The following is a 19,982-nucleotide window of genomic DNA, read 5'->3' on the forward strand; positions in this document are numbered from 1 at the left end:
CCTGGTTCGGAGCACAGGCATCAGTTGGTTGTAGGGTTATGTAGCATTAGTAGACCCTGTCAGAATTAGGTTAAAGCAGTGCTTTGTTTCAAGAAACTCAGCAGAAGCACAGCAATACATTGACAGAACACTATGGGTCCTTATAACCTGGATAAGAGGAGTTTTATAGCATCTCCACAGCGACATAAAATTATGAAAGAAGAGCCATTGTTTCAATGTCTAAAACTAAAAAGTGAGGGTAAAACTGGTCCAATTAAGGGATCGGGATCTCTAAGACACTCCTTTAGTAACTATGAAATTATTGAGCTGAGGAATGATATAAAGATATTTACAGCTTAGTTACCCTACTAAAAATAATTAGCAATCAGAAGGTTGATGTCAAACAATATACTTTGTGTGGAAACACTCAAAATCCTAGAAAATCCATTTACCCCCTCATGCACTAATTTCTTCCACAAACACGACCAAGTGCTAGTCATTGGCAAAATAAATAAATAAATAAATAAAATTTTAAAAAATTTAAAAAGCATTAAATATAGACCTGATAGTGGGTGAAAATAATTGTTAAATTTCTCAATTTCTTTTTTTTTGGCATCTACCATGATCCAGCCACTAAATTTTTTGTTAGTGGTATAGAACCTCTACGAGTTAGGGAAAGGAGAAAAGCTGACTACTGGAGAGTCAATAACAGCCATGTATATATGCAGCGTAAACGGGGTCTTGAAGCTAAACAAATTTTAAAAAAAAAAAAAAAAAAAAGGAAATGAACCAAAGTGCTCGGACTGTAATAATCTTTTTGAAGGGTGAATGATCTTAGCTATATTATTTCAAAATCCTTGGGGAAATAGCAGAAGAAAGCAAATTTATTTTCCATCTGCTCCTTTTATCAAAACTGCCAACAATCAGAAATTGACTTTAGAAAAAAATGAAAAATTCCACACAAAATCCTTGTCTGCGACCTCATCTCTCTTTCTAGTCCTTCTTGATACTTTCTACTGTAGGCCTATTAAAATTACCATTCCCACATATGTGCCTTTGGAGTCTTCATTCCTTTGCTTTACAATATTTATTTTGCCTGGAAGACCAATTGTTCTACTCTTTAACTCTTAAAGTCTACTGATTTTTCATAGTTTCACTCAACTATTTCTTCTTCCCCCAGGCAGAATTGACTTTTCTTTTGATGGCCCCTATGATAGTTAATTTTGAGTGTCACTTTGACTGGACAGACAGACAGACATTCAGGTAGCTGGCAAAACATTATTTTTAGGTATGGTTGTGAATATGTTTCCACAAGAGATTAATATTTAAATCAGTAAACTCAGTAGACAATACCTACCCTGGACAATGAGTGAGGCTTGTCCAATCCCTTGAGACCCCAGAAAAACAAAAAAAAGAGGAAGGATGAATGTACTCTCTCTTCAGTTGGAATATCTATGCTCTCCTGCCTCAGACATTGGACATGGAATCTCCTGGTACTCAGGCCTTCGGCCTCCAGGGCTTACACCAGCACCCTGCCTGATTTGCAGGTCATCAGTCTCAGACTAAATTACAGCACTGGGTTTCCTAGTTCTCCACTGCAGATGGCACGCCTTGGGGCTTTGGGCTTCTATAATTATATGAGCCAGTTCCCATAAACAATCACCTCTCATACATCCATATGTACCTATTGTTTCTGTTTTTCTGAAGACCCTAATACAGCCCCATAGCACTATTTTTTTTTTATTTCTTCTATAACATTTAAACAGCCCATTTTTTTTTAGAGTCATTTGTGTAGGTATCCAATTCTCTCATGAATGCCTCAAGGCCAGAAATTCAATCCACTTTATTTTTGCCATTGCTGCAGAGGAGGCACACTGTAGCTAGTTCAATAAGTGGTTGTGGAAGGAACTGAGACTAATAGATCTATAAACCCACTTTCTATGGTACATACAGTCTATATTCAATATACCGTGCAGCTTACTCCACAAGTGAGAGAAGGGTCTAAGCTTTTGAGCATAGAGATGGTTTTAGAAAATAATTACATGTAAAAAGCAAAATGGAGCCCTGTCAAGAATAAATAAAGCCTTGTTTCTTATAGTTGTGAACATTTTATATCAAGACCCAACCTGAAAAAACTACTAGATTGTGCTTCAAAGCACTGTAAGTTCTAGACCCGGGTCTATAATGTTGTCTAAGACATTTATTATCATTGAGTTCTCTGGACTCAGTGTTCTTATCTGAAAATTGAAGGAGTTAGATATAATCATTTTTAAAATGTTTTCCGAACCAAGATCCTAAAGTCTACTCTCAAGAATTAGCCAATTTCAGTCAGACAAGATAATCCACTGGGAAGTACTACTGATCAAGTAGTAGAAAGGGATGCATTTTTAATATTATGATCAATGCACTAATTTTCAGTTTTTGCCACTGAAATGTATGAAAAAATAGCAGAACCAACAGCATTATGATAAGACATTCAGTATTCACAAAGAGATAATTTCTACTATAAAGTGAGGTTTTTAATATTCTTCTGGAAATATCACAAGACTATCCCCCAATGGGACAGAAACATTCAATCTGTTCATGGAGCAGTAGGTGCCACATTATCATTACTTTCACAAAGGAAGATGAAAGCAGTAAAATCAAATGCGGAAGACTTGAAAGAAATTGAACATAAACTTTAAAAAATATTAGTTGTGCCACAGATATAGGTGTACCGGGTAAAAAGATCTGATTTAAAAAGAAATAAACTTTGAACTAAAAGTTTACTTTAAAAAAGTATCTTAAAGTCAAGTTTATATTTATATATTACAGTTAAATATAATACATAAGTATGTGTATATATGCTATATATAAAATATATAAAGACACACACATATACATCCAAAAATTATTAAAGCAAAACTAATTTGTATTATCTACCTACTGGGACATAAACTACAAACAAAAAAGATTCCTTTAGTTCTCATAGGAACAGTCCCCATTCTCCTAACAACATGATTAACAAAAAGTGGACAAAGAGAAATTAAGAAATGATCTGACCAAATTTTTATCATCTCTGGTTCTCGAACTATAATATAATTATAGACATCTTCAGGTCACTAAAGCTTGTCTAAGTGGCCCTCAAAATATCTTTAATATTGAAAACAATACCATATACCCAGTTAAGTAACTTATTCATTTTAACTCACCATGTTTTCTGAACTTTATTCTGGAATTTTTCCATCTTTAGAAAGCATTGAAAATGTAGCCTTGCCATCAAAGATCTGTCAACAGGTGGGGCTGTTCTCTAATTTGCAACAAGAACATGATTTTACCAGAAGACTTGAAAATGCAGACTTCTTCACTCTGAAGTCTTCACAAAATTTTCTATGCAAATTGCAATTTCATATTTGGCAGAAATCAGCTGAAAAGAAAAGCATAGGGTCACTCTAAATTCTAATGCAAAAGCTATTCCAAATATCGTCCACATTCCACATTCAAGCAAGCACCAATCCCTGTGTCTGCACCAATAATCTAATTTAAATCAGCCCTTCTACTCCAGTTCTTTCATTACTGCTCTGGCTTATACCCTCATTTCTCACCAGACCAGAACAATTGATGCCCACTTCTCTCCTATACTGTATTTTTAATAATACCTGGCCATCAGCACTGCTGTGAGCATAATCTTTCCAACGATGGCTAAAAATGTAATTATTTCAGAATCCCACTCAAAAGTCATCAAAACAGTTTCATTATCTCAGAACAAAACCTAAACTCCTTTATATGGCATATAGAGGCTTTCAAAAGCTGGCTGTACATTGCTCATCTGCCATCACTCAGCTACTTGCACTTTATACACAGCAGTAATGTGCTTTAACATTCAAAACATGATTTTTGTCATGCCACAGTGTATTATGTATGCGCTATCCCTCAGGATTAGAATATCCTCCCCTCTATGTTATTCTGCCTTGAAAACTCCCACCCATGCTTCAGCTCAAATTGTTCCTCTTGCATGAAGTGTACTCCAGCAGAAAATCGGGTGGGGGGAGCATGGTCCTTTTCGTCTTTTGTATTTGGGGAAATCATTATAAAAGCTAATTTTATTATGATTTTCCTATGCTTGTGTTTGTCTCCCCAGTAGAAGGTGAGCATCTAAAAGACAAGAATCAGAGTCCTGTCTTCATTATCTATATCCCCAGAGCCTGGCAGAATGCCTGACAGGAAGTAGGTACCGGTAATCATTTGTAAAAGGAGTAAGAAAGAAAAGGAGGAAAGGGGGAAAAGATTACAGAAAGTAGGGGTAGATGAAAGGTAGAAAGAAAAGAATTAATTCATTAGGAGAAAGTAGTGTTTAGACAAATTACTTTGTCTTCATCTTCTCTTCACTATTTTCCGTTCGCTACTTGAAATATGTTTATAGTGATATCTGAAGTAAATAAATGTCAAGAATAATCTTAAAGTAAAAAGAAAAAGGCCAGGCATAGTGGCTCATGGCTGTAATCCCAGCACTTTGGGAGGCCGAGGCAGGTGAATCACCTGAGGTAAGGAGTTCGAGACTAGCCTGGCCAACATGGTGAAGCCCCATCTCTACTAAAAATATAAAAAATTAGCTGGGTGTGGTAATGCACACCTGTAGTCCCAGTTATTAGGGAGGCTTAGGCAAGAGAATCGCTTGAGCCCAGGAGGCGGAAGTTTCAGTGAGCGGAGATCCTGCCACTGCACTCCAACCTGGGCGACAGAGTGAGACTCCATCTCAAAGAAAGAAAAGAGAAAAGAAGGGAAGGTGGGGGGAGGGGAGGGGAGGGGAAGGTCTGTCATTTCAAAATGGCAACCAGTAGCCTGAAGGGCATGAGGGAGACCTGGAGGAAACTCCTATGTCAGTTAATCACTCCAGACCTCCCCCACTGACTTGCTGGTTGGTATAAGACGCTCTCCTTTTCAATCGAGTCTCCATTTAGAAATACCTCTTCCTGGCCGGGCGCGGTGGCTCAAGCCTGTAATCCCAGCACTTTGGGAGGCCGAGACGGGCGGATCACGAGGTCAGGAGATCGAGACCATCCTGGCTAACACGGTGAAACCTCGTCTCTACTAAAAATACAAAAACTAGCCGGGCGAGATGGCGGGCGGCCTGTAGTCCCAGCTACTCGGGAGGCTGAGGCAGGAGAATGGCGTAAATCCGGGAGGCGGAGCTTGCAGTGAGCTGAGATCCGGCCTCTGCACTCCAGCCTGGGCGACAGAGCGAGACGCCGCCTCAAAAAAAAGAAAAAAGAAAAAAGAAAAAAAAAGAAAGAAAGAAATACCTCTTCCTTTACCCTTGGTTCCAGTACCTTCTCATAGTGCCGACTCACTTATCCTCACTACCATTCTAACTGACATCCTTTCCCTGACATAGACACAGACACATCTTAGTGATGGTATGGAGGAAAAAAAAAAGCCCAAAGAGGAAAAAAAAAAAAAAAAAAAAAAAAAAAAAAAAAAAAATCAGTAAGAAGGCAAATCCAGAAAAGATTTGTGCTCATGGACAACATTAAGAATTGCTGGACATAGAAATAGAAAGTCTCATCTAACATGTTGGAGTTGGCTACATATTATTAAAGTCTGAATAACACAGGAAGAAAATTGATTATTTAAATAGAGGAAAAAGTATATGTACGTTGACATAATCATTCTATAAATCTTTATTGAGTACCTAATGCTTTGCCTCTTTATGAAAATAAAAAGACAAGTGTCCGGGCATGGTGACTTACACCTGTAATCCCAGTACTCTTGGGAGGCTGAAGTGGGCAGATGGCTTGAGTCCATGAGTTCAAGACCAGCTGAGGCAACATGGCAAAACCTTGCCTCTATTAAAAAAAAAAAAAAAAATTAGCCAGGTGTGGTGTGGCACGCCTGTAGCCCCAGCTACTTAGGGGTTGAGGCAGGAGGATCGCTTGAGCCTGGAGGAAGTCAAGGCTGCAGTGAGCTCTGATCATGCCACTGCATTCCAGCCTGGGTGACAGAGGAAGCTGGAACTACGGGGTTTCACCGTGTTAGCCAGGATGGTCTCGATCTCCTGACCTCGTGATCCGCCCGCCTCGGTCTCCCAAAGTGCTGGGATTACAGGCGTGAACCACCGCGCCCGGCCAGAATGTTCCCATTCTTAATCTCTGTGCTTCCTGATTTCACTTGACTACCTTGTTATGTTTCCTAAAATTCTACGAATCAATTCACAACAAAATCATCATTCTTTAAAAACTCCAGTGATTTCTGAGAATGATAAGGAGCTGTTGCTTTTTGTTCACATATTAGTGAAATTTGTTAAATCCTATAACATTCTTCCTCTCAGACTGAAGTCATTGAGATACAGGGACAATTTTATATAGCGAGAGTAGCTAATTTGAAGGTAATGAGAAAACAGAGTATTGGAATAGAAGTTAGTTTTCTTTTGCCTTTTCCATATAAGTGGCCTTAAAAAAGCAAGGGTATATGGAATACTAGTGGGATATATGAGGAAGGGGTACCAACGCTTTTTTTTTTTTTTTCAGAACAAAAGAGAGGAAGTTCTTTTTCATTTCAGTTTCCTTTACTAGATGATACCCCATTCCTAAGATCCAGAATTGAAAATAATGCTACACATTATCTACACTATGGACTAAACACTATTCTGTGGGTTAATTGGAAAACCTAAGTTCACTTTGGAACATTATTTCTGTGAAAGCTATCTTCTCTGACTTGGAAATCTCTTGCAACATAATTCTTTATGGTGTGAAGTTTTCTTCTAGATGAAGAGCGCAATTGTAAAAAGGATGTGATGGGACGATTCAAACTAGTGCCAAATGCATCATGTAGGTAGAGAAGCTATGAACTCATAGGATCAGGAGATTTTAAAAAATATGTGGACTCACACAAAGTTATTTGCCGTTCACTCTAGTACTCAAGCTTATAGTGACTAGGCAGAATGGCAAGCCACTCATTTTGTTGCTTCAGCTGCCTTGTTAAAACCAATGCATCATTAGGTCAAGAAAATAAACCAACTGGCTAGTTGGCTTCCTGAAACTTGAAACTTCCAAAAGGAGAAGTTAAGATCTTTCTTCATACGTTTGATCCAAAAATAACAGGCAACCAGCCTTTCAGGAGAAGAGTCAGTGCTAAAAGGGAAAAGAATAAGAGTGGATTCCGGGGGCGGAAGAATACTCTGAAGAATGACTGCCACATACCACCTCCCCCAACTCCTCTAAAGGAAAAAAAGTTAGTTTGTTACCATTCCTGTTTCTCAGGGTATGTCAGGGCAAAGAAACACAGGCCAGGGTGGGAAAATGGTTTGCATCTCCATGGTATGACTGTATAACACAGTTCCCAAGCCAATTTCTGTTTCTGCTGATAAGTTTTCCCACTTTCAGACCATGTCCTTAAAACGATTGGTGTTTATTCCTTTCGTCCTCCAGTTATTTTCCTTTTTGCTTTTTTCACTGACTAGGATGGAAGTAAAAAGGCAGGACCTTGAGTAGTCACCTTGGATCCCGAAATGAAAGTGTTATGTAAGTGGTTAGCAGAACCCTTTGTGACCAGCCCTGAACAATTGATCTTTCGACTGTTACATGAGGGAAAAATCAGCTTCTGCCTTTCTTAAGCCATTGTTTTTTATATTACTTTTTTTTCTCTTTTCGCTACAGCAGCTTAGACTGAATTCCAACACAGTAAAGTTGAAGGCAAATCACTTATAGCCACAGAGGTCATGGTATTTGTTGTTTTGTTTTTTGGTCAAAATGAAATGAGAAATTATCAGAGTTTTGAATAGGGAAGACATTTAAGGGTAGGCATGAGTACACAGTTGGACTACAACTCAGAAATATAAACAAGAAACCCAAATTACTGAGTGATTTAAATATAGATATAGTATATTGAAATCCTGCTGTGTGTTAGATCCCAAAAGAGATAGGTAGCATAAAAGATAAAAATGTGAAGGGCAATATACAGCCTGGAGGAATTTTAATATGAATAGCAACTGGTGGAGGTTAATGAGAAAATACAATAAAAGAAACAGAGAAGTAGAGAAATAAAATGCTAATGAAACAACCACACTTGCCCTAATTTCTATAGCAGACATTCAGAATATTTCCCTTTGGGAAACTTACACTGTACTTATTTTTTTTTAGATCTGAATTTTATCCAACGATCAGATATAAGAAATATATCCAACCCAAACTGCTAACAATAAAAAAGGAAAAGTATTTTCAACACACATACACCCTTCAAAATCAGAAAGACATCTGCCAAAATTAAGCCCTCATATCAGTGTATTAACTAGAAATATGAGAGCGCCAAGCCAGGATCTCAGTAAAGACCTCCAGATGCTTTGGTAAGTGTCAAATAGAATGTCAGTGCTCACTTTCTCTTCCCTTGCTCTAACTAATTGGTTTTCTGTCATCTTGTACATTTTCCTAACACCAGATCAGCACATAACATGAAAACATTTCCCCACAAGCTAAGCCATTTACCTTTTAGTAAGTGGATACTTATCAATCAGTGCCCTGAATAGGAACGAATGGCAAATTCAAACAAAGAACTTTAATAAAGGATTCATTTACCAAAGTATGAGAAGGACTCGGCACAGTGGCTCACGCCTGTAATCCCAGCTCTTTGGGAGGCCAAGGCAAGTGGCTCGCTTGAGCGTAGGAATTTGAGACCAGCCTGAGCAACGTAGTACCCTTATCTGTAGCACAAAAAAAAAGAAAAAAGAAAAAAAGCCAGGCTTGGTGACAGCTACTCAAGAGGTTGAGGCACGAGGATACCTTGAGTCCGGGAGATCAAAGCTGCAGTGAACTATGATTGCACCACTTCACTTCAGCAGAGCAAGACCCTGGCTCAAAAATGAATAAAGTAATAAATAAAAATGAAAATGAAAAATAAAAACATATGAGAAAGTTAAAGAAAGTCAACAAGAAATGTTACAGCACCACGGGGCTAATAGCAGAAGAGAACAACTACTATCCCAAGCTTAATGAAAGAAGGGGAGTTAGCTATCTAAATTGGAGAGGTATACACCTTTTGGAGAGGCTCATGCAAAATAAACTAGGACTTTTGGCAAATGCAGATAATTAAGGGAATAAATATATGGACTTCATTTTCCTCCTGACTTTGATGTTCTACATTATCTCCCATTTACCAAATACAACCAAAAGGCAATGATCAGCCCCTTTTCCCACAAACACATTGCAGGAGGTGAAAGGTAAAGAATGGATCTGGAGATGCAAATTGAAAATATGTGACTCTTCACTACATAAAATATATGCTTCTTCAGAATATATTTAGAAAATATATAACCTCTTCAATTTGGTTTAGTGGAATGGGTACTATAAATAAATATGGTGTGTTATTTGAACTAATGACAAAGTAGAGTAAATTGAATCTATGAGCAATATCTTAGCTTTTCCCTGGAATGAGATATTTATGGTTCTTGGTTTGATACCCAGTGACACTAAACTCTGTATAAAGATATAGGACATCTGGGCTTGTACGTTTCTGCCAGATGGTGTGGGATGCTCAAAGATCTGGATAGCTAATTTTACACAATAACTGCTTCTAATAGGAGTTTTATATTGAAACCTCTGACATTCTTTTACCAGCAGTTGTACTGCCAAGTCTGGCTACAATAAATGTGCATGACTTAATGGCTAATTCTTCAGAAATATCACATTTTTTTCCTTCCTTTGAAATCTTTGTCCTGTTTTGCAGCCCACATTTTAATCTTCTTTTGATTGTTTTCTGCCCTGAAGGATAGTTCCCATTAGCCTGGGTGTTTATATACTATTGTGCATTTATTCAGGTTATTTGAAGATAATTTTTGCCAAAACTAACAAAAGCACTGTTTCCTAAGTACTAAGGAAATTTCAATTGATCCTTCTGTACTTTCCTGGGGTCCTTTAGTACCCTTTAAACGATTGCTGCTCTCTCCTAAAACAGTTGCTGTCGTTGCTATTTTCTTTGCTTTTAAACTTCATCACAATTTAAAGAGATTTGAATGATCTTCCCTCTTTAAGCGAGAACATAGACTTGAGTGTCTTATACTGACTAATTTGCTGTCACAGAAATGCTTCTTTATACTTTACCCACATGACAGGACATACCCTCAAATAAATGAGAGAGGTTATGGCAAAATGCCAGTTCCCTTGAAGTATTGCCTTTCATCTAACCCAGTTTCTACTTTCTTCCATTGGTTTGTACCAACTTGCTTAAAATAAAAATGGGTTTCTCTTGTATACTGTCAGCTGATATTCTCGTATTTAGTTTTACTTTCTTTAACTCAGAATTAAATGAGCATTTGTAGAAAGAATCTACTTGCAAGGAGTGGAGAGCAAAATTCCCAGGTCCTTTTCTTCATGATTGTGAGGTGAAAATAGCAATAACTTTCATAGTTTAAACAATAATTTCTTTTTTTTTTTGCTAAAAACAAAGTTTAGAAAGTGCAAACTGCTTGATAATGGTGAAGGTCCATTTAAAGTCCTACATAGTTAATCAACAGAAACATGAAACTTTATTGCTGAATATTTTAAAACACATTGCACTTTCAATTAATTTTTTTACTTTCAGTCTTTCTCTTATAAATTTGTAAAAACATATTCTATTCTCAATTAATGTATTTTCCAATTAAAATTCTTCAAAATTCCCCCAATATCCTAAAGATAAACTGCACACGCTTTAGTGGGGTATATAAAACCTGTATGCTGTTTTCTAATCTCATTTATTGCCTTTTTCATTCTACCACACACTGCAGCAATATTCAACGTTTCCCAACATGCTTCTCCTCACACCCCCATGTTTTAGTACTTGCTGTTCTCTTGGCCATACTTTCCTTAAACTTTCTTCCACATACATATACAACCACCATCACCACCTACAATCTGCTTCAAGACTAATTTAGGAATCTCTTCTATAAAGCTTTGCTCAGTGTTAACTGAACTGAGAAGAAAATCAACGATCAGACATATCAATGAAAGTGAAAGCTGTGCAAGATAAGCATAAATTTTACTTTCACTACTATTTATTGAATATCCGTATGCCCCAGGCACTGTACTAGTTACTGTGCTATTAACATGAATAAGGAGAGTCCACTCCTTCTAGGACATGGTTATCCTTGATGAAAAAAACTCATTTGTAAGTCCGTATTTACAATACATTTAATAACTGTTATGTTGGCAGTGTAAACGAAAAAAAAAAAAAAAAACCTAAAATGAAACTCTTCTTTTCCTCACTTTCAACAGATAACAGGGTAGATTTCCAATCTCATATGAGGAATTTATTAAAGGGATGAATGTAAGTGTCCTCCCAGCTCTTTTGGTCTCCTTATCAAAACCAGTGATACAAAAAGGATATAAAGGAATTCACAAAGAGGTGAAATGAAACTTGTTTGTATCTCTTGGATCTCATTAAACTCAAAGACAAAGTAGTCTGAGAGATTTTTTTTTTTTTTAAGAGAAAGAGAAAAAATGATGGAGACATTTCTCCTAAGAGAGTCAAGCCAGGCTGTTTAAGTCTCAGCCTCCTCACTCCAGATACCTGTGGTGCTATCTTCTAATACAAATCGTAGTGAAGAGGGCTTCAAAAGAACCACCTGCAGAACTTTAAAGTGGATTTTCTGCAATTAGACACATAAAACTTATACTGGACCCAGTCGAAGTTTACTGTGGTCAGGGTTTACCTTCCCACCTGAAAAGAATTTAGAAGTCAAGGGAAAAGCTGATTTTCTGCTTTGGAAGCAGAACAAGGAGCGTGATCACGGAAGTGTCTGTACTCCTCGAGTTTGTCAGGAAAAGAAATACGTGAGAATTTCCACACACTATGGGTGGTAATGGGGGAGTAATGCATCATGAGAGCTCTGAGTCCTGCCCAATAGGGTGACCCAGAAGTATTGAAGAGACCCCAGCAGAACGAATCTGAAGGTGTACTGCCAGGTTTCCAGTGCTGAGAAAGGAGCTCCATTCTGCACATGGTGCATCTACTAGTATCAACTGAACTGCAGGAAAGAGAGCCCACCAGGGAATTCATGAAAATCCCAAAAAGTTACACAATGAGATGGTTAGCTTCAATTAACTGAACACCACGTAGGGTTGCCAAATTTAACTAGCAGCCCAAAGAGCGTAATAATATTCAAGCAAGTAAGAACTGACTTTTCCACCTCCGCTCCTCTCTATGTACCGCCCTGGACTGTCAATTTTGACAGTGAATGACAACTATTAAAGAAAAGCAGAGACAAACAGGTTGAAATGATAAAGAAAACTACAAGTAAAGCTCCACGTTTTCAGTTTGAAGTCAGATTGAGATGGGAGAAGGATATTTAACACAGAACAGTTTCTGTTCTTTGATTATTATGAGGGACAAGATAATTTCTGAATCAAAACTATGTTTGTTTTTTGAAGTAACTTTAAAGCTGTTATTTTTATCAAAATGTAAGAAGTCATGGAACCTGCTAGAATTTTCACTGGGAGCCAGAGAAACTCACCCCATTGGATATATTATCAAGGATCAATAAAAATCAAGAAGAAAGTTGCATTTGGCTATAATCCTCGCATCATTTGTGCTCAACAATCCAGTTGGAGAATAAAGCTCAATTCTCTAAAAAAAAAAAAAAAAAAGATGATTTTTTTCTTTTATTTGGTGTTTTTGTATTTTATAAAGGGAAAGAAACAAAAAATCCACTTTACTGTAACTTACATTAACTAATCACTTCAAAATCCCTACTAGAAGGAAGGAGTTTTGCTAGGTATTCCAGATTGAAGGGGGTGGGATATATAATATTCAGTCAAAACTCCATACAAACTGATTGCATCAAATTGCAGACCTCCATGAAGTTTATAATCCCTGTAATTCCATCCATCACCCTTCCTCTTACAACACTGAACTCCCCAAAAGAAAAGGTGCTGATAACTAATGAGCAGTGACTAACAGTAAACTTTTAATTTAGCTTCAGTAAACTTTTAACTTAGCTTCAATAAACACCTCTACACCTATTACACGACAAGCAGAAATTGTGCTTAAAAAATTGAGTAATTTGAAGATTTTGGTGAGTAAAATGAAAAATGTTGACAGGAGTGTTAACAGATGAAAGGGAAGCTGCTGTGGATGGTAGAAAAGAAATCCAGAAGAGAGGAAAGGAAGCTAAGTAGCTGAACCCTGAGATCTTCTCAGAACTCTCTGTACCCTTCAAGGTGCACATTGCTATATGGCTTTCTTTCTTTTGATTTTTTTTTTTTTTTAAACATACTAGCTCTATGTAACTCACCTCTTGTGAAAACTTTATGTCCGGTGTCCTGAATAACTTCATAAGTTATATCTTTCAGTCATGAAAATATATTGGTTACCTTGCGACCTAGTCTGATAATTTGCTTATTTCTAATGCATGGTCTCTCCTCACTGTCTGCAGTAAATCTCTATCTCCTCTATTCTGAAATACTACAAGACTGTAAATCAGAACAATATTAATGACTGTTTGTTATATAATTCCTTTAGTCTTTCAAGGATCTGTATCATTAGGAAAGGGATCTCTGCAGGTATTTTCTATCTCTAACTTAATTTTATTTACTAGACTTAAATATTTTAAAAAGATTTTTTATAAAAAAATGTCTATGTTAAGAAAAATGATTTCTTGTGTCTCTGCTATTTTTCACTAACAAAAAAGGCTTCAAATGTGGTATGTAATAAGTTCTAGGAATGAAATATAAAATGCAAAATTTGATAGATTACTAAACACAGTATCTATCTTAAATATGTTACTATAATTTACAAATGACTTTGATCATCTTGTTTACTGAACTTAAATTTCTCCATTTACAAATTAAATGTAACATTATATATAAATACAAATTAGTTTCTCTTTCAGCTTCTATATGCAACAATCTGTCGTTAACTACTTGAGAAATTGACAAGTCATTAATCCTCTAAAAATATACTTCTGAGAAATTTTTATTTTCCCCATGATCTACTCTTCCCAGTTCTATAGATAAGCATTCCTACAGTAAATTTCCATTTCTAAAAAAATGACTCCTAGAGCCATTGAACATTTTACTTATGTTATCCAAATAGTCTCATCATCGTCTCCAAATCAGAATTTTCTTTCTGTCCAATTTATTATTAAACTTAAGATTTATTTAAGTATGTTGTCCTTTCTAAACACTCAAAATGTTAGAAATATTATGGTCATGTGTGTTTTTTATAAGTAGATGAATAAATGGGCCATCTTAGAAGTCAGTGAACTTTCTATCTGTGTATAAATTGAAGCAGAGTGGTTAACATGAACGATGGATGCTATTCTGGGTTTTTCTCAGTTGGACTAGCAGAACTCTAGAGTTCTAGTTAACTCTAATCCCTTCCATCTGTAGAGGGGGTTGAGAGACCCTGACTAAAGATATTACAGAGCTTAAGAATGTGTCAATCAAAAGGGAGAGTTGATCAGTCATATATAAATATAAAATGAGCATTACTAAGGCAATTTGGCAAAACTCACCCAAGAACTACACAGGGCTAAGAGTACTCTCTTAGGACAACACAGCCAGACTGCTCTGTTACAATATATCTTCTGTAACACCAGGTAGCTCATATGATTGGCAAATACAGCAATAATGCTAGTAAAACAGAAATGTTGTATGGTTTTATACAAAATTTATTCTAGGCAAGTGGAGCTGGAATAGTGAGAGTGAAATTATAATGAGCCGTTGACCCAGGTTACCCTCCCCAGATCTCTTCACTCCCTGCCTTGCTCTAAGCTCCTGGCATGTTGCGGTTACTGCGGAGTGCATCTGAAGAGCAGTCACAATGAGTCTGAGTTCCGCTGTCTTCTGCGTTGTCAATCAATGTTGGCTTAAAAGTCAGCATTTCCATTCAATTGCTTTCAGCCTTTATAATATTTCATGGTGCAAAGTCCAGCTATCTTGAACTCCCTTTCCAAGTTATTCAAGTAATCTCTCTAGGTAACAATCACTGTTTATGTTAGTGCTTTGGGTACACAATTACATAGGTTTCCTCCATCAGCCTTGTAATTTTATTTTTAGTACATAGTTTTGCAGAATACAGGGTTTTTCAAGAACACAAGTGTTGTGTTGCAACAGAAACACTTTTATCTTCTGTAGAGAGAATTAAGGATATAGACACTGATATTATTAGTGTTATATGATGAGGCATTCTTACACAGATTTTTTTCTGATAATTAGGGGTCAGTGTAAATAAAATAATCCATTTTTCATATTTCTCATGGGAAATTATAAATTTGCTTTTTTATCATGTATTCCACTTTCTTGTGAGTTTGGTTGACATATCAGCAACCCTCAGTTCTGTCATGTCCAATCACTAACAGCTTCTGAAATTGAAGGCACTTACATAGATTAATGCTGCCTTATGGGGTCTTGACTTAGCAGCTATCTAGCCTCATTGGAGATTGAGTCACCTTTCTATCTTGCCATGCAGCCTTTTTAAAAGTCTAATTTCTGTATTGCAACCCAATGGAGACAGATCTAAATTCAAATTTAAAGATCTCTCTATGACTAATTTTCTGCGTTAAGAACTGATAATATCCAAATACCTATTGCATAAGGTTGTGCTAGATGTTTTATGAGCCGAGCACAGTGCATGTCATGTAAAAGTGCTTGATGAGGGATACCTATTATTATCAAGATTCACAGTGAACAATGCACTCAAGTTGGGGGCCAGTCTTTTCTCATCCTTATGCCTCCAAATTCAACAGAGCTTTAGAAAGTGAAAGTAAAAACGTTAAAAAAAAAAAAAAAAAAAAAAAAAGCAGGGGAGGAAAGGAAGAATCTGTTGACATTTTAGAAATATGTATTTTTCCAAAGTCTAGGACCTATCTTGTTCGGCTTTATATTTTTACCGCCTTTAACATATTCAACAATAAAACATTATTCTGTAATGTTGAAAACAAGGATGCACTCTAACTGATATGCCTGCATGCACTGCAGCCTCAGATGCAGCTTATAGGTAGTCCGGAGCACCTCCTGATCAAAAGCTTTGTAACTATTTTATCCAAAATTGTTTTCTAACACCAGGGGCTGAGACCGGGGCAGTGGGGGCGAATGGGGAGACGTTGGTCAAAGGGTACAAAGTTTTAGTTAGGAGGAAAAAGTTCTGCAAATCTATTGTACAGCATGGTGACTACAGTTAATAATGTATACTTGAAAATTGCTAAGAAATTAGATTTTAAATGTTTTTACCACAAAATATAAGTATGTGAGGTAACAGATATGCCAATCACATTAATTTAATCATATATATCATACATATATATAATCATCTATATATATGACATAACTTTGTATACATAATAACATAAATTTTCATTTGTCAACTGAAAATAAATAAACTTTTTAAAATAAAATCATTTAAAAGACTATACCACACTATTTGAAGGAAAAAAATCACTTTAACTCAAGAATCCACTCTCATGCTCATACATTTTATGCAGGAAATTATTCTTGTGTCTTCTCCAAATCCCCTCTTTATCTCGCCTGATTGGAGATCACAAACACTGCTACATTCTAAAATTAAGATGATAAAAAGCATGCATGTTCTGAAGAAAACTTACGATGCAGCTAATCTGTATGCTCTGCTAGTCCCCAAATCTACAATGTAGTGTTGTAGCTAAAGCTCTCAAATAGTGGAATAATGTTGACTTCAACACTAATAAATTATATGAATTGGGAAAAGCATTAGACATTTCTGAGCCTATTTTCTCCTAGTAGAACAGGACTGATAACATGCGTCACACCTACTGCCTCACAGTGTAAAAAAGAATCACTGAAATGACTTAGTTGAAAAGATATGATGGGCTAAGTAGTCAAAAATCTGTGACATTCTAATATTGCAATGTTTTAAATGTGAAATTTAATAAAACTTTTCAAGCTAATAAAAGCAGTGGACACAATGAATATGTAATTCAAAACTTCAGTACTGAGTAAAGCATATAGTGTGCCTTTTTCCCGCTGTGTTTTTAAAAGTTTCAATGTTTCAGGGAAATTGGGTTAGTTACTACAGGCTCAGTAATTAGAGGCAGAATCGGTGATATAAGCCATTCACTTGCCAACGTCTTCAGAATGCGGTAGCAACTCTACAGCTCATTCATTTAGTCTCATAAATCATAGCACAATCCACAGTTGCTGCACCTCTTTCTGCTGTGCACTCACATTTTTCTCTGGTTGTCAGTTAAATGTAAGCATTATGTTATCACCCTCCCTATCCCTTGGGATAATTTCAGAATTAAATATGCTTAGGAGAAAAGTAATGTCTACAGTTTCTCTAATTTCCATTCTCACTTCCTTATTATTGCTGGATATCTGATGCTTGGAATTGGTTATTTGTCAATGTCAATAGTCTCTAACCTTTTAAGAAGCCACACTGTTATTCTCTTACTTCCTAATTATTCAGCCTCTTCCCAGAGAGACCTCACTTACGTAACACAAAGAAGAAAAAGAAAGTACATGTAACTTCTTAGCAATTATTTAATTCCTGTGCAATAACCAATCATGCACATTATTATTTCAGTTACATTTGGCTATGAAATTAGCAACATTTAGATCTTTAGGTGATGTTTTAACTGAACATTGTGTTGGGTGTTTTATTTTTAATCTGAATTCCCCCGGGTGATTTACTGTGAAGGTGAAACTGTTTTTCATTTGTATTCAGAGTTTGCTATGTAGCTTTCATACTGTCCCTTTGGTGTTTCTTGATCTACTTGCCTTTTGATCTTCATTGTCTCTGACACTGATGGAATACATTACATGGACATACAGTCTAAGCGTTCTTCAAACATCTTTCATTCTTTAGCAATCAAAACACCAAGAAAAAGGTTCTGCTCACTATGGGTTGAGTGGAAACTCAGAGATAATCCACAGGTCTGGGACAATAGCTATAAAATTACCTTGTTCTTTTCAAGCAACAGTTAGTTCTGGAAGCAGCCTTTGAATGCACACCTACATAGTTTATATTTTTGGGAGTACCTGTATTCCCTATTGGAAATCATACACCGTATACCAAGCCTCACAAAACACCACCTGATCATTTTGTTTTGGATGTAATCAACTTGCCTAAAACCACAGAATATTTGCAAAGACATAGTACAGGCAAGAAAAGACATAACTAAGTCTAGAAGCTTATCAACCTAATTTTGTTATCATAAGAAAATTGGTTGAATTACAAAATTTAAGATTATCGGAAAGAGAAATCGATGAGTAGTGTTTTCAAAAATTCTTCCCAGAAATTAGAGCTGTAGGAAAAGCATCACTTGCCTGACTATATTCCTCTCACAAAGGACCTTTTGCTAGTCTCCAGTATGTAATGAAGTTTAATGCCTCTGAGAATTAACTCATTCTTTTCCATTATGAATGACAGTACTCAATATTAATTTTTTTTTTTTTTTGAGACGGAATCTGGCTCTATCTCCCAGGCTGGAGTGCAGTGGCGCAATCTTGGCTCACTGAAAGCTCCGCCTCCTGGGTTCACACCATCTTCCTGCCTCAGCCTCCCTAATAGCTGGGACTACAGGCGCCCACCACCACGCCCGGATAATTTTTTGTATTTTGCTAGAGATGGGGTTTCACCGTGTTAGCCAGGATAGTCTCAATCTCCTGACCTCGTGATCTGTCTGCCTCAGCCTCCCAAAGTGTTGGGATTACAGGCATAAGTCACTACGCCCGGCTCAGTGCTCAATATTCTTACAAAACCCTGCTAAACTTTCATGTATCCTGTTATATTTTCTCATCTTTATACTCCAGACTCACTCACTCAACAGAATTATTTGCTTCCTTCTATATGGCTTCATAGCATTTGGTTTATACCTCTAGTATGGTACTTAGGGTATGGCTAGAAAATACTTGTGGTTTTTACATATGTATGCCTATCTCTCTGAATAGGTAATAAACTCTTAGGATAGGACTGTTTTAGCTATCTTTGTACAATTCAACACTGATAAAGTCTCATAAAAGACCAATGTCAACCTTTTATCAATAAATTTTTTCAAATGTCAATTCTATTTTTAATTAGTAAGGTAATTAATTACTTATATTTAGTGATACTACTGTGAGCTGTAAGCTAACATTACAACAGCTACTTGACATCTTATAGATGTCTCAAAAGTACCTCCCATTTAATATGTCCAAAAATTAATTCATGGACTTCCAGTCCTTAGTGTTAACATATATTTGGTCTAATTATTTCTGCTTTAGTGAATTTTATCACCTATTCATTTGTACAAATCAGAAATTTTGAAGTCACTTTTGACACTGTCTCCTTTACCTTCTCCCTTTCCCTTTCTCTTAATTTTGCCTGCCAAATACCTTTTGTCTTTCCAGTTTTTTCCATTTCGGCCATCCCATCCTAACCCAAGACACCAGCAGCACAAGTTGGTTTAGGGATAGTGAGCTAAAGGTGGATAATTAAAAAGTAAGTAAAATATAAATTGACTTGTAGAGTTTTTTGCTGATGAAAGAAGGGAAAATAAAACAGTACAAAATGTTAAGCAATCACAAAATCCCCACATATTGGGATTAAGCCATATAGATATGAGACTGACTCCAAACATCTAAAAAGTGTATCTCTCATCACAGCCCTTCCCAAATGATATCTTTAAAATAATAGCTATGTAATTGGTTTTATTTGACCTCTCAATGAACATTGAACACCAAGAGAGGTCTTGTGGAACTAAAAGAAAGATTGTGACTTTAGTATTTCTGAGTTTTTCTCTAATGATTCTCCTTTGATATTATCAAGTTATCTTATCTGAAGTTTGAGCTACAGCCACTTTTTGTTATTGTTTCTGCTATTAGAGGTCCTAGGATGGACATTCTCTATCTTGGAGGAGTTCATGATCTGATTAGGAAGACAGAGGAATAATAAAGCATTAGTTATTATGTCATGTCATAATATGTGGACACAGAGTTAAGACAGTCAAAAACCAAATAGATGCAAAAGATCCCATCTCTCTTTCTTTGATTCCCTATAGATCATGTTTGGGGAAATCTGTCCAGTTGTAGTTACATGTTTTT

The 19,982-nt window shown here is 36.4% G+C and overlaps 1 protein-coding gene across 2 annotated transcripts in view; it reads left to right on the forward strand.

Moving 5' to 3' along the window:
- OLFM3 (olfactomedin 3) overlaps positions 1-19,982 on the forward strand; it is a 199,845-nt gene that overhangs the window by 21,686 nt on the left and 158,177 nt on the right. The window contains exon 2 of one of the 2 annotated variants that reach the window (XM_023191308.2): positions 7,418-7,478. The exons of the other annotated variant lie outside the window; for it this stretch is intronic. The gene's annotated coding sequence lies outside the window, so the exon portion shown is untranslated. The remainder of the gene's footprint in view (positions 1-7,417; positions 7,479-19,982) is intronic. 2 annotated transcript variants of the gene reach the window in all.

Source organism: Piliocolobus tephrosceles, chromosome 1, assembly GCF_002776525.5.
Source record: "Piliocolobus tephrosceles isolate RC106 chromosome 1, ASM277652v3, whole genome shotgun sequence".
In the NCBI taxonomy this organism is placed as follows: Eukaryota; Metazoa; Chordata; class Mammalia; order Primates; family Cercopithecidae; genus Piliocolobus; species Piliocolobus tephrosceles.